The sequence below is a fragment of the Pseudophryne corroboree genome, chromosome 7 (genome assembly GCF_028390025.1).
Source record: "Pseudophryne corroboree isolate aPseCor3 chromosome 7, aPseCor3.hap2, whole genome shotgun sequence".
NCBI classification, from domain to species: domain Eukaryota; kingdom Metazoa; phylum Chordata; class Amphibia; order Anura; family Myobatrachidae; genus Pseudophryne; species Pseudophryne corroboree.
Window position 1 is genome coordinate 470,265,457 of NC_086450.1, and position 22,623 is coordinate 470,288,079.

General features: G+C 42.0%; 2 pseudogenes; one reads left to right on the forward strand and one right to left on the reverse strand.

Moving 5' to 3' along the window:
• Nucleotides 1–19,646: 19,646 nt before the first annotated feature.
• Nucleotides 19,647–19,765, reverse strand: LOC134946267 (5S ribosomal RNA; annotated as a pseudogene).
• Nucleotides 19,766–20,687: 922 nt separating this feature from the next.
• On the forward strand, nt 20,688–20,806 carry LOC134946229 (5S ribosomal RNA; annotated as a pseudogene).
• The last annotated feature ends 1,817 nt before the right edge of the window (nt 20,807–22,623 follow it).

The following is a 22,623-nucleotide window of genomic DNA, read 5'->3' on the forward strand; positions in this document are numbered from 1 at the left end:
GTGACGATCGCCACCAGCGCCAAATGTGATCGTAGCACCGATTGCAAAAAGGTGGGCAGGTGGGAGGCATTTTAGAGCGGATACTCACCATTTCCAGACTTTATGGGGCATGGTAAGAAGAACGCAGGCATGTCCAGGTGAATGGAGGGCGGATGTCTGACATCAGGACCGGAACCTTCATCGCTGGATCCATGCACCGGGTGAGTAGCTGCAGGGCTAGTCTTGTGTTAAACTTTTTTAGCATAGCAGGGCTGCACAAGCATTCGCATCCCTGCTATTGTAAAATACACTCCCCCATAGGCGGAGATTAGTTGATCTCACCAGCAGCAAAAAGTTGCATGGTGCAATCAATTCGGAATGAGGGCCATTGTTTGAAAGAAGAACCCCCTATTGTTCAAACAATGGTACCCTATATTTCTAGTTTGTGGGATTGTTCAGTCAGAAGGACACTGTTTGTGGGGTACATATTAGATGGGTATCCAGTCTATAGATTCACACTAAATAGATCTACAGTCAATAGGTAAACTACTAATGGTAGACATGCATTAGGTCAACATGGTGAACTTGTCAACATGTGAAAGGTAGACAATTCCAAAGGTCAACAGGACCAAAAGGTCAATGTGACAATGTTCGAAACACGTACGGTAGACACAATTTTTTTTCAACTTTTTCATACTATACCATCCACGTGGACTACATTTGGGAATAGTAACCTGCCCACAGCATGGTGATTGAAGAGAGCCATGTGAGAGGACGTGGTACATTAATGGTGCTTGTGTGTGGCAGAAAAGTTACAAAACATCCCAAAAAACAAAAAATGTGGTTACCGTTAGTGTGTCAACCATTTCCAAGATGACCTTTTAACCCTGTTGACATTTTGACCATGTTTCTACTGTCTACCTATTCTATGACGACCTTTTGATCCTGCCAACCTACTGCATGTCTACAATTAGTGTTCCACCTATTGACTGTAGACCTTTTCAGTGTAGATCTAATAAACTATACTTGGTTAGATACTAATATACTCTTTCTTTGCCTTGTACTTATCCTTTTTGGAAATAAATAACAAGAAGTGTGTGTTTTGGGTATAAAAAAAAACACTCTGTTATAAATAAACATAGGTATAATTAATCTTTAGTCTTCTTTCTCTAAGGAAATCAGATATTAAATATATTAAACTTCGTAAATGCCTACCCACTACTTGCTAAGTCTTTATGAATAAATTTGAATTAACATAACAGATAATGTAAAAAAGTCAAAGCTGACCACATGGTGTTAAGCTAACAGTAAGATGTAATTACTGTATGTCGGATGTCTGAGAAGTCGCCATATTATCATGCCAAGCCAATGGGAAAAAAGATTGTACTAGCCTAATTCTTACCAGAAATTAATAAGATTTGATAATTTTTAAGACTGAAGCTGGAACAACTACATGTATGTAGCATGCGTGCTTAATTGTAGTGACACCTTTTATCCCTGCATTGTTGATCCATACATGGCTGGTTTACCACTATGCAACCTAGGTGCCATAGTTCCATGGGGTACATGGACAGGTGACATGAAATCCAACCCTGATCGGAGGTCCCCTGTCTGCTGGGGGTTTAGTAATCCCAGGACTGCTGCTGCCCACTTGGCCGGACCTTGCAGTATGTGAGTCAGCCTGTCATTCACCCTCTCTGGATTTCCTCCCATCCTCCTGTTAGTCACTCTTCAATGGCCAGTAGTTTCCTCTCCACTAATTTGCAATTAAATCTCAGCCTTTTTTATGTCACTTAAGATAATGAACATATAGGATTATGGAGTCTATACATATTACAATTTACGCAGGAAAAAAAACACATATTTTGTTTCCTCCAGCACCCTGAATAATAGCAGTAACCAGATTTAAAATGATATGGATCATTATGGGGTTGCTCCAAGGTAGGTAGCTCTTAGCTTAGATAAATTATAGCAGGGAGCAATTATCATGTGACTCCTTGCTGGTTAAATATAGACACAGATTGGGGCTGTGGAGGTGTGGGATGTGATGCCCCTAGATTGGCTGATCTGGATGGCTTTAGTGTGGCATACCCTTGCACTTTATTAACACTTATCACATACTAAATTCTTTAACACCATTTCTTATTTTAATTGCATCTCATTTTTGCATCACTTTCTCTATCGCTTCAGATTCTTAACATAATCGATTAACATTATAGTTTTTTCACTGAAATGCTACCATGGGCTGTCTGGCATATGCTGATTTTTGGGGTGCCATGCCCTACACCTAGTTACAGCGCTAGGGACCCCCAATATATACAAAGAGGCCTGGATGCGGCTTAGGGGCTTATACATACATTTGCGCAGTAATATGTAACCAAGATCTCTGAATTCTAAGATATTGTATGGGATTTAAATCTGGTTACTGCTATTATTCAGGGTGCTGGTGGAAACTAAAATTTGTTTTTTTCCCTGCTTAAAAAAAACCCTTCCTTTCAAGCACCTGAATGATATCACTAAGTTTGTTGAGCATCTGCCACTATATATATTACAATTTATAATCTTATTGCATTATAGGCAAAATAATTTGCTTATGCAAATTATTATACTCATAATAAATTCTGATTGTAAATGATGTCATGTTTGCACTCTTTTCAAGCATAATTTATATATTGGAATCAATGAATAATGGCTAACATACAGCAAGTATTACAAAATAAAATAATAAATAAATATATATATATATATATATATATACTTGCAATTCAGTCGGCACTCTATGGGTTAAGAAATCACAACTAGCCTCCGTGCAGCGTTAGACATGTCAGATGCAGTACTCCAAGAAGAAAACGGCACTGGACGCAATGTATATGAAAATAAGGTGTATTTGCAATACATCTTATTTTCATATACATTGCGTCCAGTGCCGTTTTCTTCTTGGAGTACTATATATATATATATATATATATATATATACACACACACACATACATACAAATAATCCTTTTTGGCCATGCTAATGCCCAATCAAGCTGAGAAACAAGTATAGAGATAAATACCTCAGATGCGCTAGTAGAATTCTTATACTATATGATTATTGAACGACCTTTGGTAAATGGTCACTTAATTTTAAAATGTGGTGATGTAAATGATTAAAAAGTTTTCACATTGAATACCTGAACATTTATTTCTGGTAAAAGAACAGAGATAGTAAAATTTGTTTTCTTTAAAACATAGTACAGATACATTTCAATCCATATACATAATAACTCCTGTATTCTGTCATATATCAAAAGCATGCATATTTAGGCGTATCTCATCACCCTTGTGGGTGTGAGCTCATTTGATGAAATCTGTTTTTGACAGTACAGGTGGTAACGTAATAAATACGAGGACAACCTTATGTGTTTCATCCACTCTGGACTTTTTCAGGGGTATGGTTCTTACGTGAAAGAAATGTGTACAATCACATATCAATAAACAGTGTGACGTAACATATGAAACAATACATAAATATACAATAATAACATATATATATATATATATATATATATATATATATATAGATACAGAGCAGACATATTTGATTTGGATCGAACTATTAACATTACAATGTGTTATAATAAATCAATGTATTATAATAAATAATGGCTATCGAGATAGCCATGATTGGTTATAATACATTGTATTATACTCCTGAAGAAGTTCCACCACATTCTACAACACCGTCTAGGCTTCTATTTGCTCCTGAAAGTTTCAGCGTAACAGGTCTAACTGATTTCATTCTAATAAGGTCTCTGGACATTTGGTCAGAACTATGACTTTGGAACTGCTGTCCCATTCCGTATGGTGGCCAACTATTACTCAGGATGTGTAAGACTTTGTTCAGTCTTGTGACACATATGCTAGGAATAAGTCTCCTCGAGTGTCTCTCAAGGCATCAGTTACCTTTACCTATGTCTTCCAAGCCATGGTCACATATTTCCATGGTTCTTATTGTGGACATCTTCTAAATGTACTACTGTTTGGATAGTAGTTGACCGGTTCAGCAAGTTTGCCCATTTCATTGCTCTAGTTCAGTTGCCCAGTGCTAAGGAGCTGCCAACACCCAATTCATTGCTCGGTTCAGGAGGTCTTTCTGTTCCAAATTGGGTATCAATCACAGTCTTTCACCCACAATCAAATAGTCAGACAGAATGAGTTAATCAGTCTCTGGAACAATGCCTCCATTGCTATGTGTCAAAATGTTATAATGATAGGTAGAGCAGTTACCGCTGGCAGAATTACTATTATTCCTCTCATTTGTCTTCCACAGTGTCACTGTTTGTTGTGTTTTCAGTTATTATCTTACATGTGATAATCTCTGAATGATCTAGAAAAAGGTCAAGCTCTCAGCAAGGCCTCATTCCAGTGGGAAATATAGAAGACCAAGTACATTTTAGAGAAGGTGACATTGTGTTGTTGTCCACACAAAATATTAAGATTTGTAAGCCTCCTCATAAATTGGGACCCAAATTCCGTGATCCATTCTGGATTATTAAGCAAATAAAGCCAGTAGCTTTCCATTTCGTTACCCAAATTCCCTGTTCTCTCTTCAAGCCAGCAGTCTTTACTAAAAAATTCAGTCTATTGCCCCATAAGGCCTTCTCCAGTATGTGTTCAAGGCCATCAAGAGTATGTGTCAGGTCTGTGTTTGTGTCTGTTCCCGGAGGCAGCACTAGTAGATCAGTGGTGGAGCGATGGAGGAAACATGTAGGCTGGAGTAAATTCCTGTGTATTTGCACAAATTATATTTATTGAAGCACACAGGAAATATTAGTAAATGGAGTGATGTAAATATAAATGTACAACTCAGCGTGGAAACTGATAGAGTTTCTGAAATAAATAGTCACTTAGAGATAGTTTGGTCTGGGAACCGATGGTAACTGGGAACAACTGATGACTGGCCAGGAAGCTAATGGTCACTTGATACAACCAATGATCAGCCTGGAAACCAATGGTGACTTGAAACAACCGATGATTGGCCTGGAAATCGAAGGTGACTTGGAACAACTGATGATTGTTCTGGAAACCAACCAACTACCCAGGCAGTTAATGTGTTTAACAGTAATAGAACCAGGCTTGGTTTTATCAGGAGACAGCTGAACCCTAGAGCAGGATTCTTGGTGCAGGTGAATTAGCACAGTACTGCTGCAGAGTGGTAATGAACAGGTGAGAATGGTAATGCAGCACCTGGAGGAAGTCTCTAACTTCAAGTAGTTGAAGAAGCAGAATGTAGGTGAAGCTGTAACCAAACTGGAAGGCTGGTGTCTGTAGTTCCATGGAAGAGCTGACACAGGGATGTCTCAGGAGACAGGAGTATGGAACCAGGAGATGCTGTGCACTGGATGTGACACATTGTTCAAGGCAATGATACTCAGCAGGAACTCAGACCAAATACCCCCTGGTCAGCAGCTATTGGATGAGAGAGTCATGTGTGCAGATATAGTACAGTATTGGATGATAACAGATCAGCTGACCGCCAGTGTCATGGCAGCGCCCATGCAGTGTAGATGGCAAGATCACAGTGGCGTACACGCCATGTGGAATTTAGGGGTGCAAAGAGGCAGAGAGTTCTGTGCACCACAGACAGGCCGCATATGCAGCATCAGGCTGGGGCCACAACCTCTGGAGGCCCACGCACCAGTGCACTGGTAAGTGAGATACCGCTGAACGCTGATTCCTGACAGTATGTGATGGAGAAACTAGTGGGGGTAAAATTACTAAAGGTTCTTATACTAAAAAGTGGAGATGTTGCCCAAAGCAACCAATTAGATTCTGTCTATCATTTTTCTACGGCATCCTAGAAAATTATAGACAGATCCTGATTGGTTGCTATATGCATCATCATCATTTTTAATTTTTAGAACCTTTACCCCTTGGACTGTAAGTTTGTACAAGGACAGGTACATTTCATGGTTCATTGCAAGGGCTACAGAAAGGCTACTGTCCTGAAGAGAGAGCATGTATTCACGGAAGATTACTGCCAACTTTAAGTAATTATTTTTCAGGGAGTTTCCTCATAAACCTGGTTATATGAGTTTTGTTACCCCTCTTCAATGAGAAGGGGGGGAAGGTACTGTCATATTCCATTGAGTGGCTTGCTTTTTGCACTAGTATCAGATGTTGCCTGGCAACCAGTACATTGCATCTTCCAGGGCTGCCAGTCCCCATCTGTGACTTGGCAACCTGGGTGCCGCTCAGCTACTGTGTCCCTGGTTGCCTAGTAAAGTAGCAGCTCCCTGTCAGTGGATTTTGTGTACATGCAGCACTGCAGTTGCATGAAGTTTGTCTTTAATTAAGCACTCACAGATTGGCTTTCCTCATTGGCCAGTGGTTCCTTTATAAGTCAGTATTTCCAGCTCTCTGTGTTGGCTATAGCTTGTGCTTTTTCTGTGTAAGCTGCTGGTCCCAGTTACCTGATTCTGTGGATACTCAGCCAGATTTTTCTCCCATTCTAGACCTAGTCCTTGCTCTGCCTGTACCTATGTCCTGTTCCAGTGGCTATTAACCCTTTGTCTGCCATACCAGTGTTCCTGTACTCAGCCAGCAAGATATACCAACTGCACAGTGTCCACACACCATCTGCACAGTGACTTCAAGTCATCTGCACAGTGTCTTTTTCTACCCCATAGCACATAATCTGCCCTGGCTGAGATCCTAACCCAGACCTGACCTGACCTTACCCTCCATGCTCCTGTGTGTGAACCCCAGTTTGTTTTTTGTGGTATCTAGTCTATTGTGTGAGCCCCTACTTCTAGAGGTTTAAGTCCAAGTGGCAACCTGAGTGTAGAGCAGGAGACTGTTATTGATAGAAGGCCCTCTCACTGGCTCTAGTGGTCTCACAGAAATTGCACTAGTGTTTCCTAAAAGACATGCATAAAGGTTATAGTACATACAGTAGTGAGGTGATGGTGCTTGGTCAAATGAACCTAAATGTGATATGAAAATGTTGGGCACAAAGTACATTTAGGCTGGTCTGTTCTTCCTGGGAGGCTAAATTATTGAGGTCAGGTAGATCTCTGAGGAAAGGGCATTTTCTATGTCCACACAATTTGTAGTACCTGGCAGAACATGGCATGATAGTATTTTTGATTTTTTTGAGTGGAAAGCGCTAATTAAATTATGAAGTATTAATAGTGGGTGGTATGTAAAACTAAAACAGAAGAGATTATATAAGTATATAAACAGCGGTACCTGTGAAAAAAGAAAAAATGTTAACAAAATAATGTTTACACTCTTTTGAGTGAAATGGTAAGGAGTGGCGCGTGCAGATGTTATTAGTCCCGGTTATCCTACCTGTCCCTGCGCTATGATGTTCCGGAGCTGCTGTTGAGCACAGTGGCTATGACCCTGAGTGCAGCGGATGGTAAGGATTGATGGCGCTGAGTCCCGCTGCGTCCAGCAAAGCTGTGTGCACGCTGATGTTCTCCGGCTTCCGTGACCGCTGCTGACAGCGGGTGGTGTTACGGCCCATGTCCTGGCCTTGCAGTGGGCTTGCTTTCTCCTTAGTGGATGGTCTCCAACGCATTTCATGCGGTTTGCACTTTTCCTCCTCGAAAAAGTGCAAACCGCATGAAACGCGTTTGAGACCGGCCACTAAGGAGAACGCAAGCCCACTGCAAGGCCAGGACATCGGCCGTAATACCACCCGCTGTCAGCAGCAGTCACGGAAGCCAGAGAACATCAGCGCGCACACAGCCCCGCTGGACGCAGCGGGACTCAGCGCCATCAATCCTTACCATCCGCTGCACTCAGGATCAGAGCCGCTGTGCTCAACAGCAGCTCCGGAACATCATAGCGCAGGGACAGGTAGGATAACCGGGACTAATAACATCTGCACGGGCCACTCCTTACCATTTCACTCAAAAGAGTGTAAACATTATTTTATTAACACTTTTTCTTTTTTCACAGGTACCGCTGTTTATATACCTATATAATCTCTTCTGTTTTAGTTTTATATACCACCCACTATTAATACTTCATAATTTAATTAGCGCTTTCCACTCAAAAAAATCAAATTTAACTATTAAGAAAGCAGCTTTTATTCAAGCGCAGCAATTTAACATATTTCTAGCATGATAGTATATGACTAAGCTGCAGAGCCGGCCCTAGCTATAGGCAGACTAGGCAATTGCCTAGGGCATTTGCCTTTCCCTAGTTGTTAATTTAGCTATAATATGCTAGTGAGGGGGGGGCGCCCGCTGTTCGGCGTCTCTGCTCTTCCATTATTAGAGCAGAGCTGCCTGCGGTAGCGCCGGAGGATGGAGCGGGTGAGGGCGACAAATTTACCTTGCAGTGCGTGCAGCATTTAACTGTTTCACGGCGCCGGCGCAGCGGTGCTACTCAGGGGTAGTGTGGGTATTCCAGCAGAGTCTGCTGCCGGGCTGCCCCTTTCAAAGATGGCCCCCGCTCCGGGAGGAGGGCTACTGCGCATGTCCGGCCGCAGCAGCTCCTCCTCCCATGGAACTTAGCGGAGTCAGTAAGACTCCGGGCACTGCGCCATCAATGAAGTAGGGAGGCCGAAGGGAGAGTGGGACTCGAGGCCAGCCGGGAGCAGCTAATTGCACCCTGACACCACCACCGCAAAGCAGCAAAAGTACAGCTGCTGACAGTAAGGCAGTATTAATTCAGTGTCCACTCTGTCATTTTGCCAATATATATATATATATATATATATATATATATATATATATATATATATAATATATATATATATAAATAAATATTTAGATATATAAACATATATATATATGTATATATATATATATATATACTGTAAATACATAATATATATTATACAAATAAATATATATATATATTTTTTTTTTCTCAATTTGCTTGCACTCCTATTGTAACCTTTGCTGAGGTGCCATCCTAAGGCCTGTAAATAGGGTGGTTTTCAGTATGCCGGCGGTCGGGCTCCCGGCGACCAGCATACCGGCGCCGGGAGCCCGACAGCCGGCATACCAACACTTATTCTCCCTCTTGGGGGTCCACGACCCCCCTGGAGGGAGAATAAAATAGTGTTGCGCGCGTAGCGCGCCACCGTGCCAGTAGCGTGGCGAGCGCATCGAGCCTGCAAGGGGCTCATTTGCGCTCGCCACACTGTCGGTAAGCCGGCGGCCAGCCTCCCGGCGCTGGTATGCTGGTTGCCGGGAGGCCGGCCGCCGGCAGATCATAGTGAACCCTGTAAACCTATGTATATCGGCAGCAATGAGGCGGAACTCATCAGAATTCTGTAAACATAAAATTTGCGTCCTTTAATCCTACGTTTCAGGCTTGCGCCCGTTGTCAGGGACGAGTATCGTAGCAAGTCTGGTGAGTGTCGCCTCATTGCCGCCGATATATATTTATTAGATATCTATATTATAAATACATATGTATATATAAAATATATACATATATATATATATATATATATATATAATATACATGGCGAAGCACACTCCAGTGGTACTGTTAAAATAGTCAACGTTTCAGATGTCTTCTATTCATACATATTTTGTCAGAACCTGACGAAAGATGTATGAATAAAAGATATATAAAATGTTGACTGTGTATATATATATATATATATATATACCCCAATAGTGCATGGACCGGCACTCCAATCAGCTGGTCGTTATCTGCTCTAGTGCCTCCAGGGTACTGTGTGGTATAGGTTTGTAGAAATTGCTGCGGCACTCAGAGTCTTTCCACATAAAAATGGGTATTAAACATACACATTTTTATATGGAAATTTTCAAGAGTGCTGCAGTGATTTCTACTAGCAAATATATATATATATGTGTGTGTGTGGAAAATATATATAATATACTTCCAAAGGCCCGGTTCTCCCTGTAATACATCAATACTGCAGCGGGTGCCAGTTGAAAACAAGATAAAATCATACAAAGTTACAGTACTCCTGGTGACTCAATAATATAACACGCTGGCATAGTGGTATGGCAATGATTCAGTCCCCTTTACAGTACAGAATTATAATATATATATATATATATATATATATATATATATATTATTTTGAGTCACCAGAAGTGCTGTACCTTTGGATGAGAGAGATATAATAAATATATATATATATATATATATATATATATACATACACACACATACACACAAAGAATTGGAGAGAGGCGACACTCAGGAGACTGCAACAGGTTTAAACACCACCAAAGTGTGTATTATGTCAATGTTTCAGGGCTTTTGCCCATTCCTCAGAGCTCACGATAACGACGATCCTCCGCCCCGCCGCCTGCACGCCACTCCCATCCGTCCATCATCAGAGGAACTCCCGGCCGTCACTGAAGAGGAGCGCAGCCGCAGCACAGCCAGCCGCAGCATCGTGGAAAAGTAGCAGCGCGTCTTTGGTAAGTATAGCACAGTGTTCCCACTGGCCACCAATGTATAAAACACTGGCGACCAATGTATAAAACACTGGCCACCAATGTATAAAACACTGGCCACCAATGACACACTGGCCACCAATTAATTTAATAAAATCCACTGTCCACCAATGCATTATGTCCCCGGCAGTGTGCATGCAGCATGTGTTCCTAGTACACAGCATGCATATTGATATGTTGTGTACTTAGAACACATGCTGCATGCACACTGCCGGGGGACAAACCGCTGCCCACCAATGTATATAATATATCCCCTGCCCACCAATGCATTATGTTCCCCGGCAGTGTGCACACTGCCGGGGGGACATAATGCATTGGTGGGCAGGGGGAAATATATTATATACATTGGTGGGCAGCGGTTTGTCCCCCGGCAGTGTGCATGAAGCACACCCATGGATTCTACATGGACAAGGGGACCGAGCATCGTGTCAACATAGGTAAGTATGTATGAATGTAAGTGTGCATGTATGTAATAAAATTGTACTGTCACGGTGTGTGTTTGTACTGTTTTTATTCTGGTATTTTTCTTGTAGTAGAACTACAGGTACCAGTGGACCCGTTTCCCCCTGCATGCTGGTACTTGTGGTTCTCCAAGTACCAGCTTGCGTGGGATGCTTGCTGGGACTTGTAGTTCTGCTGCAAAAAACAATATTCTTTTATTTGACACAAGGCTATCAGCCCCCCATCCGCAGCCCATGGATGGGGGGGACAGCCTCGGGCTTCACCCCTGGCCCTTGGGTGGCTGGAGGGGGGGACCCCTTGATTTAAGGGATCCCCACTCCTCCAGGGTACCCCGGCCAGGGGTGACTAGTTAGTGATTTAATGCCAGGGCCGCAGGGACCGATATAAAAGTGTCCCCCAGCTGTGGCATTATCTCTCTGACTAGTGGAGCCCGGTGCTGGTTCCAAATATACGGGGGACCCCTGCGCTTTTTGTCCCCCGTATTTTTGGCACCAGGACCGGACGCAGAGCCCGGTGCTGGTTGTTAAAATACGGGGGATCCCATGTCATTTTTTCCCCCAAATTTTTACAACCAGGACCAGCTCAAAGAGCCCGAGGCTGGTTATGCTTAGGAGGGGGTACCACACGCAATTTTTTTCAGGGTTTTTTTTTAACACTATTGTGCCGTCCATGAAGTCGAATCCAGGATGCACACTATCGTCAATTGGTCCGTTTTTCGACAGCGGGACTGTCAAATCCGTTTTTTATTGAATATGATGAATTATTGACATTGTCATTTTTGTCATTATTGGCATTGACATTTATTGCACAAAGAAGACCTGCCCACCTTCCTAAAACCATGGGGGTAATTCCAAGTTGATCGCAGCAGGATTTTTGTTAGCAATTGGGCAAAACTATGTGCACTGCAGGGGAGGCAGATATAACATGTACAGCGAGAGTTAGATTTGGGTGGGGCGTGTTCAATCTGCAATCTAATTTGTAGTGTAAAAATAAAGCAGCCAGTATTTACCCTGCACAGAAGTAAAATAACCCACCCAAATCTAACTCTCTCTGCAAATGTTATATCTGCCCACCCTGCAGTGCACATGGTTTTGCCCAATTGCTATAAAAAAATCCTGCTGCAATCAACTTGGAATTACCCCCCATGCCCAGTATTTAAATGAAGCTGGATCTTTCAAATCTTTCAAATCTTTCATCAAACATTGTTCAGTGTGTATGCACATAATCGTTCATGGGAAATCTTTCATCTATCATATCTTTCATCTTTTAAATCTTTCAAATCTACAAGTATGTAGGGCACATTACATGTGTTATATACAGGGTGTAGCTACCATAGGTGCAGGCAGTGCAGTTGCTATGGGGCCCAGAGCTGAGAGGGGTCACCTTCCCTGTCACAGATCAGGGCCCTACTCACTGGCTGACCCACCGCCGAGCTGCCCGACGGCGGATACGGCCGACGAGCGACCCGAAGGCGGGGGGGGCAGTGACGGGGGGAGTGAAGTTTCTTCACTCCCCCCGTCACGCGGCTGCATTGAAGTGCAGGCAAATATGGACGAGATCGTCCATATTGGCCTGCATGCACAGCCAACGGGAGACCAGCGATGAACGAGCGCGGGGACGCGCATCGTTCATCGCTGGAGTCTCCACACTGAAAGATATGAACGAGTTCTCGTTCATTTATGAACGAGATCGTTCATATCTTTCAGTATATTGGCCAGTGTGTAGGGCCAGTTAGATGTGTTATATACAGGATGTAGCTACCATAGGTGCAGGGAGTGCAGTTGCTATGGGGACCAGAGCTGGGAGGGGCCATCTTCCCTGTCACAGTTACATGTGTTATATACGGGGCGTAGCTACCATAGGTGCAGGGAGTGCAGCTGCTATGTCAAAATTACATGTGTTGTATACATTTATTGCCATTAGGTTATACATAGGGGCCCTTACAAACTTTTGCCTTGGAGTCTACATTATTTCTAGTTATGCCTCTGGACCTTCTCTTTGAAATGTGGTTTAAAATGAACTTGAAGGGTTTATAATACATAATGTGAGCTGGAGCACTGTAATGTGGCACAATATGAAGTGGAGGCACTATAGTGTGGTATAATTTGAACTGGATACACTGTGAAGCAGATGTATTAAGCCTGGAAAAGTGATAAAACCGTGATAAGTGGAAGGTGATAACGCACCAGGCAATCATTACAATTTGAAAAATGAAAGTTAGAAGCTGATTGGCTGGTGCGTTATCACCTTCCACTTATCACTGCTTTATCACTTCTCCAGGCTTAGTACATCTGCCCCAACATGTCTTAATGTGAATTGGGGGTACTTTGTTGCATAATGTTTATTGGCCACCGTACAATATAATGTAATGTGAACTAGGGCACTGTTATGGGGCATTATGTTTAAAAAATATTTTTATTGTAAATTTTTTCTTTTTTTACTCTATCTTATAAATAGGTCCTAAATATTATAAGTTCCTCATTCAGTTGTAGTAGAAGAATGATTAATTTTGTATAACCCTCTAATGTCTTTATATATGCATTGCGGGTGACCCAGATTATTGTTTTTAAGTATACAGTATATATGAAACTTGTGTGAAACTTTGTTTAAATAATCTGCCCCTTCGGGACAGCACCGTGTGAACTATGGTCAATAATGTGTGGCATAATCATGTGAACTGTGGTCAGTAATATGTGGCATGGCTATGTAAACTGGGCCGCTGCCCTTTAAAGGAAGGGGGAGCCGGCAGGAGGTAGTGAGCACGGGTAGCGGGAAGCTATGCTCTCACTACCTGTAGTTAAAAGCACTTGTACTCGGCGGTGGTTTCGGGAGCATGCATTCACACTGTACAGCAAAAAGAAGGGGTACATCTGTAATATTGTGAAATGTATGTCATAACCATGTGAACTGGGGACATCATATATTGCTCATCCTGATACTGGAGAACAGAAGTAATAGCTTCCTGTAAATACCTTATATTTTATGCTAGAATTTGTTGAAACACTTGAACCATTATGTCAAAACGCCCAAAGCCCTCTGGTGCACAAGGAAGAAAAAAAAGAAAAGAAGAGGAAGAAAAATGGAAAAAAGACAAAGGTAATGTAATGAAATGTTATAGGCTATGCAACTATACTATTGCATGTAATGCACTTTGTTCATATATACATCTCTTCTTTCTTCAGATGCACTTCTTAAATATTTAAGTAACCCCACTTCTACAAATCGGGGACCACCTGCAGACAACTCCTGCTTATCGCAGTCCAGCATCAAGCCATCCTTTACCTACCTACTCAGCACAGCCCAGCACTTCAACCTCAAGTGATCCTGTCATTGATTCCTCAGCACAGCCCAGCACTTCAACATCAAGGGACCCTGCCTTAGCCTCCTCAGCACAGCTAGCACTTCAACATCAAGTGCCCCTGTCCTCGCATCCACAGCACTGCCCAGCACTTCAACATCAAGTGTCTTTGTCATTGCATCCTCAGCACTGCCCAGCACTTCAACATCAAGTGCCCTTATCATCGCCTCCTCAGCACAGCCCAGCACTTCAACATCAAGTGCCCTTGTCATCGCCTCCTCAGCACTGTCCAGCACTTCAACATCAAGTGCCCCTGTCATTGCCTCCTCAGCTCTGTCCAGCACTTCAACATCAAATGACTCTTCCTTAGCCTCCTCAGCACAGCCCAGAACTTCAACATCAAATGACTCTGCCTTAGCCTCCTCAGCACAGCCCAGAACTTCAACATCAAGTGCCCCCTTCATCGCATCCTCAGCACTGTCCAGCACTTCAACATCAAGTGACTCTGCCTTAGCCTCCTCAGCACAGCACAGCACTTCAACATCAAGTGCCCTTATCATCACCTCCTCAGCACTGTCCAGCACTTCAACATCAAGTGCCGCCATCATCGCATCCTCAGCACTGTCCAGCACTTCAACATCAAGTGCCCCCATCATCGAATCCTCAGCACTGTCCAGCACTTCAACATCAAGTGCCCCCATCATCGTATCCTCAGCACTGCGCAGCACTTCAACATCAAGTGCCCCCATCATCGCATCCTCAGCACTGCGCAGCACTTCAAAATCTAGTGCCCCTGTTATCGCCTCCCCAGCACTACCAAGCACTGTATCAAGCACACCTACTGCATCTGCTGGGCATTCCACTTCTGTTGTACCTCTACAGGCTGTTCCAATAGACCCTGCTGATTGGCCGTCTATCTTCTCTGATAACGTAAGAACAGAGTTTGTCATCAGAGGACCGTATAAGATCAAAACAACTTTTACATTTACAAAACTAAAAGATGGAAGAAGATGTCAGCATCAGTATTTCAGCAGAGTCTGGGTCAATGGAGAAAAAATTAAAAGAAGTTGGCTAATGTACTCAAAAAAGAATGATAGTCTGTACTGTTTCTGCTGCAAACTGTTTTCTTAGAAAGATTTTAAGTTGATTAAAGAAGGTTTAAGTGACTGGAAAAATGCAGGCCAGTTGCTCAAGACCCATGAGGATAGCCAGGAGCACAATACAAACATGAAAACATGGAAGGAATTGGAGGTCCGCCTTGCCAAGGGGCAAACCCTCGATAAACAAGAGATGACACTCGCTGAAGCCGAGAGAAACAGGTGGCGTCAAGTTCTTACTAGATTAGTAGCAATAATTCAGTCATTAGCTGAAAGAAACATGGCTTTAAGGGGGTCTACAGACACACTGAACAAACCAGACAATGGTAATTTCCTGAAAGAGGTGGAGCTTTTGGCCAAATTTGACCCAGTAATGAATTTTCATGTTGAAAGGGTGCAAAGTGATACTGGCCGTCACATACATTATTTGCGAAAGAGAATCCAAAATGAATTGATAGACTCAATCAGTGCCAAAATACTTGACACGATGGTTGAAGAGATCAAAACATCAACGTATTACTCCATCATTTTGGATTGTACCCCTGACCTAAGTCATAAGGAACAGCTCTCTGTTATTATAAGAATTGTGACACTGGATGAACCACCACAAATTAAAGAACATTTCATGGGTTTCCTTGTGGCAGAGGCGTCAACAGGAGAAAGTTTGTCATCTCTAATCCTAGAAAAGCTGGAGGATCTTAACATTCCCTTTCAGGACTGCAGAGGCCATTCTTATGACAACGGTGCTAACATGAAGGGAAAGAATAAAGGTGTTCAGGCTAGGCTGCTGCAGCAAAACTCAAGAGCCTTTTTTGTCCCATGTGGTGCCCACACTTTAAATCTGGTGGTAGCTGATGCTGCTAAGACCTCAGCAGATGCAGTTGGCTACTTTGGATATTTAATGAAAATATTCACCCTTTTCTCAGCATCTACGCATAGATGGGCTATCCTCCTAAAACACGTCAACATTACCCTGAAATCATGGTCCGACACCAGGTGGGAGAGCAGGATCAAAAGCATTGAGGCAGTAAGGTACCAGGCTGGGCAAGTCAGAGAGGCTCTTCTGGAGGTGAGGGAGACTACTACAGACCCTGTTGAGAAAGTCGAAGCCCAGTCTTTGGCTGAGGAGGTGGGATCATATCGGTTTTCTATTTGCACTGTGATATGGTATGACATTCTCAACAACATCCAGCATGTGAGTAAACTGATGCAGTCAACCTCAATGCATCTAGATCTGGCTGTCAACTTGCTGCAGAAGACAAGAGATTCCCTCACCTGCTACAGAAACACAGGATTTTCTCATGCTCAGACAATTGCAAAGGAGATGTGTGAGGAGATGAATGTGGAGCCAGTGCTTAAACAAAAGAGGCTGAAAATAACTAAAAGGCACTTTAGTTATGAGGCTCCAGATGAGCCTATTGGTGATGTGCTGAGAAAAATGGAAACCACTTTTTTTAATGTCTTAGTGGATGCAACCCTCTGTTCACTTGATGAGAGATTCCAGACCTTGGTAGCAGTTAATGATAAATTTGGATTGCTTGTAAACTTTCCCCATTTGACAAAAACAGAGTTGTTGGAGCAGTGTCAAGCATCGAGCGCTGCTTTAACTCTTGATGGACAACCAGATATTGTTGGCACGGGACTTGCTGGAGAAATGCAAAATTTCCCACATTTTCCGTCACAAAATATGTCGAGTTTGGAACTCTTGACTTTTATGCAACAGAAAAAGGTGACAGAAATGTATCCCCATTTGTTGGTAGCACTTAGAATCTCTGCCACACTTCCTGTTACAGTGGCTGCTGCTGAACGTAGCTTCTCTAAGCTCAAGCTGATTAAAAACTATCTAAGATCGAGCATGGAGCAAGAACGTCTCAGTGGACTTGCCATTATAAGTATAAATCATGTAGTCTCACAACAAATCTCATATGATGATGTCATAGATGATTTTGCTGCAAGAAAAACAAGACGAGTATGTCTGTAAAACAACGTTACATGTAATCAGCATTATTTTACTAAAGTTTTGCACTACTTTTGTTTAATGTTTTGATGTTTGCACAATTATTTTATTAATATTGTATAGTTTTTTCGGAGGTATTTATATTGCTCTGTTTGGTTCCTTTATATTTATACAGTTTTGGTATATTTTGGGTATTTAACATGTGTTTAACAATAAAAAAAAAAAGCAATAAACCAAGTTATTTTTGGTGTTTGTGTATAAACACTAAGATTGTTGGTGGGATTATCTGCCAGGGGGCACCAACAAAATGTTTGCCTAGGGCATCAAATTGGCTAGGGCCGGCTCTGCTAAGCTGAACTGTATGAAAAAAAGATAATGAACTGAGGCAGACCCAAACCACCTGAGAGAGTAGATTTTCGCAAAGCTGACTTACTAACTCTAGATTTTTTTATTCCAGATAACGGCATTGCATAGCAATTGGAGTAGCCACAAATTACTCTGGGACTGAAACAGGTAATGTCTAAAAAATGAAAGTAGGCTGTGAGCACATTAATTTTAATAACATTTAGCTGTACAGGGGATTCCAAGCAAAGTACTGTATACCACGTCAGGGGTGGATTGGGATAGAAAATCAGCCCGGAAAATTATGGAAGCAGCCCTAGTGGGGGTGCAGTCTGATGACATAGGGCCTGATTTTACACCGTTGTGACCTTCCTTGCCTCTTTTGTTGCAGTTGTGTCCCTTAGTAGATTGGGAACTAAAACTAGCTCTGTTAAATTGTGTAGAAGTGTCCTGACATGGGCAGCACAAGTTGTATATCATACCGTATAGACATTTCAGCCTACTGGGAATCTTCCTGTTGTGCCCTATGGCCAATCCACCCCTATACCACACCCATTTCTTAGTAACAGACAACTTGATCACTATTCACTTCATAACTTTTTTTTTGTGTTTAGGCTTTTTCACAGGCTGTACTGATATTGTTACTCACTTAAAAACTGCATGGCAGCCCACTTTATTGTAAGTAGGGGGTCAGATCTTTTTACATTATCCCACATAACTATAAACAATAGCATGATTGCATTAAATCTACTTTTATTTTTAACACTACTTTTTATGTAACAATGTTTGACAAAATCTCAGAGCTCAGTAAGGATGATGCAATTGCAAACATGACAGCTTCCCCCAGAGGTATCTTTTTTTAGAATGTGCATATTAAGCAGAGGTAAAGAGTGTATAAATAATCTTCCCAGTTTCCTCCCAGCCATGTCAGATGCTGCATTACAGGAAATTGTGTGTTACTGTATGGTAAGTTACCCAGTGAGTAGGTAATACCGGAAGAATATAACTTAATGTCAAATGAGTGTTATCTTATTGTGTAATTGAGTTAGTTGTTGTGGTGCTGAAACATTTCCAGCTGAGAACCTGGTGATTCCTATATAGAAAAGGTAAGACAAATATTTTGTTTTCATTTATATTAATATTACCATCACAGTCAGGTAAATGTATGCAAATTTCTTGATCCTTAATTTTTTTGAAAAAGATCACTCTAGACATTTGTATACAGCCTTGTATATAAACAACATATAAATACTTAAACCACATCTTGAACTGACAAATAATGCTTATAGTTATGCCAGTAATAATGTGTCAGTGGGATCATTAGTAATGCATAGACACTGTAATAAAATCTGTACAAAGAAAAGGGGCGACTGGGCACTGGTATGAAATTGGTTATGTATAATATTTTCGAAAACCAAATGCGGACAATTAAACTATAAGAGAGAGAGAGATAGGTTCTTTCAATAATAGTCCTTCTTGGTGGTGCGCCCAGAGCTAGAGAGTACAAGTACTGGCAGTGGGAGAAAAAGAAAGCTCTTGTGTGGGCGCACTCTTGGAAAAAGAAAAAGAAAGGAGAAGAAAAATTCTTCAATTGGAAAACGATTATGTTAAAACATTATTTTATTGAGTAGTTAAAACAAATACCCTTCTACGATCCAATAACGAGAATGCACAAAAAAATGCAAAAAAATTAATAATAATATATATATATAGGGAATGTTCTGGTCTGTGAATCCTGAGAGAAAGATTAGAAAGGTTGCAGACACTGAACAGTCTGACAGCCGTTTCTCCTGACCAGTACAGATATTCTGTATTAATGGGACCCACGGAGGAGGTCAGTGTGCAAATGTTGTCATAGAAAGACCACTTTGATTAGGTCAATGCTATACACTTAGTTGGTTACCCATAAATTCAAATGTCATAGTTTTAGATTGTAAGCCTAGTAATGCTAATGGAAACTGTGTCCTCATAAAGAGTGATATAGAAAGGGAAGGCAGGAGAAGTATATTCAGTGGTGATACTGCTGTTGGTGTCCACCCTTCAAAGGAAGGGGAATAGTTCCTATCCTACAACACCGGGTATTCCCAGGGAGTCTCCTCTCGTGGTACTAACCCAGCCCGACGCTGTTTAGCTTCCAAGATCGGACGAGATCGGGCACAAGCAGCGTGGTATGATAGTAGGAAGGATATCTACCAATGAGAGTGCACCTATATATGAAAATATAGAATGATAGAAAGGATAAGGAGTGTAGTGCATAGATCTACTTTCCTCGTTAGGCAAGGAAAAGCGGCTGTCACACAGTGGCGCCGTATACCCTGGATCGGGGATGAGAGTCCACTCGAAAATAGCCAGATAGGGGGAAAAAAGAGGGGGGGGGAGGGGAAAAAAAGGGGAGGGCGGGAGAAATAGGAGGATTGGACTTTATGAAGTAAAAGGACCATTCATTGTTTGGGGACCAAATGTCCAATGGAAGGAAAAGGAATCAGACAGCTTCAAAAGCAAAAAGCAAGCTGTCTATACATACTTTGCATAAGGCCAATCTAAATCTAAATATATGCAAAAATACTAACCCTTACGTAATTGTAAGTGGAAAAAAGGTGCATCTGTTAAGAAGTACTGAGTACAGCTGTTATTAATCAAAAAACAGGTAGTAGGTGATTATGGATAGCCAAATAAACACATGTGATACAATATGTTTAACTAAGGCAGGATCATATCTGCCTTAGTTAAACGTATTGTATCACAATATTGGCCTTATGCAAAGTATGTATAGACAGCTTGCTTTTTGCTTTTGAAGCTGTCTGATTCCTTTTCCTTCCATTGGACATTTGGTCCCCAAACAATGAATGGTCCTTTTACTTCATAAAGTCCAATCCTCCTATTTCTACCCCCCTCCCCTTTTTTTTCCCCTCCCCCCCTCTTTTTTCCCCCTTTCTGGCTATTTTCGAGTGGACTCTCATCCCCGATTCAGGGTATACGGCGCCACTGTGTGACAGCCGCTTTTCCTTGCCTAACGAGGAAAGTAGATCCACGCACTACACTCCTTATCCTTTCTATCATTCTATATTTTCATATATAGGTGCACTCTCATTGGTAGATATCCTTCCTACTATCATACCACGCTGCTTGTGCCCGATCTCGTCCGATCTTGGAAGCTAAACAGCGTCGGGCTGGGTTAGTACCATGAGAGGAGACTCCCTGGGAATACCCGGTGTTGTAGGATAGGAACTATTCCCCTTCCTTTGAAGGGTGGACACTGATAGAGTCAAATAACTACCTTTTAACATTAGCTATATATTAATACCGTGTAGCTGTAATGGCTGCTAAACCATGTGCACATGCTAAGCACTCCATACGCTATTTGCGTATGAAGACCTCGCACGTGGTACGCAAATAAAGTACACATGCTGTGCTGGGTGTACGGAATACCCACAGTGAGCATACACACAGACAGTAACCTTTATAAACTTTAAACACAGATTATGCTTACACTGTAACCCTTGTATGCAACACACTATGATTGAGTTTGTATTGTAAAACCTTACTACTGAAATACTGCAGCGATATAACGCTGCTTAACCTTGTTAATGTAAATGCTGTTAGAGCGATTTAGAATTCAGAAACCCTTTGTACCAGCTAGAGAGACACAGACACCATGCTGAGGTTCTAACGCCTTATATGAACGTTCTATTTGCAAAAGAATAATACAATACAAGTCATACACTACCAATATAACATAGACTACCTAACCAGATAACTGCACATGAAATACAATAACAGTACAATAACACTTAAGAGAATGGAGAGAGAAAGAGGAGAGGAGAGAGAGATATGGCTCACAATAACAATAAAGACAATATGATTGCGGAGAACTTACGCACAAGGGAAGCAATCGCATGCGCCTCTGGATATCCAGCTTCCGATTATCAGTGATGAGAACCGTTGAAGAGAATAGTAGAATGGGAGCTGGATCAGATCGGCTTGTCTTTTTATACCCTACACACAATACAGTACAATGGTCCCTATATTCTTATTGTTCATTGGACACAGGAATTCGTCTCCGCATTATAACAAAAGGTCATAGGTTGATTCATACAGGTGGGCTGTGACTATTTCAAACTGCCCACGTGGGTGGGAAACTAGGTTTCCCCGCCGCAGGGATAATAAAGTGCAAATAATAGTAAAAGTCCATAAACTTCTCATGTCCATAACTATTCGCACGAGCGATTAATCCGCTTCAAACCAACACCGGAATATTGCTAATTAAATACTCTTCCGATGGATACAAAACACCACTGTATAACCCTTGTCTGACCCTTCGTATCAAACAAAGAGGGATCTCTTTGTCTATGAACATGCTACATTAACTAAACTTTCAGATTCTATCAAAGGGACCATAATCTACAAAATACATTATATGGTAAAAATATGTAACGATTGAGTCGCACGCTAGGCGCACATAAACTCTACCGTAAATGCGCATACCGTGCGCCTGCGGGTGCACATAACAGCGGGTATGCGTACGCACAGGAGAGCGCATGTACGCGCAGCGGGGACACGCATGAGGTGCAAATATGGCAGTGTGCATCATGATATTTTCTGACTTTAACAGTCCACCCTTTGGCAGTCACAAATAACTGCCACTTCCTAAAACATTTCAAAAAAAGAAAAATATATGTCATGTGTAAATACATTTCCATGGTTGGGTAGGGGAGGAGAGAAGAAGGTGTGAAAAGGGTATGACCTAGTGAGATAGCAAAAGAATGTGTGTATGAATCCATGTTTGGGGGGTCATGTATCATCGTGCCGTACGTGTTTTAAATCAAGCTTCGAGGTATTGCGAAGTATACATTTGAATTCCTTCTTATCCCGTATTAAGGGTCTGTGGATGGGCTGTCAAACTTTACCGAGCTCGTTTCGGCTTTTGGTTGCAACAAAATGGGGGAGCACATTTTAGTTGATGATACATGAATGGGGGGATATGTGATTGCTGATATCTGTGCCTGTATTCCCTATCGACTATGTGTGTCATTACCTGAA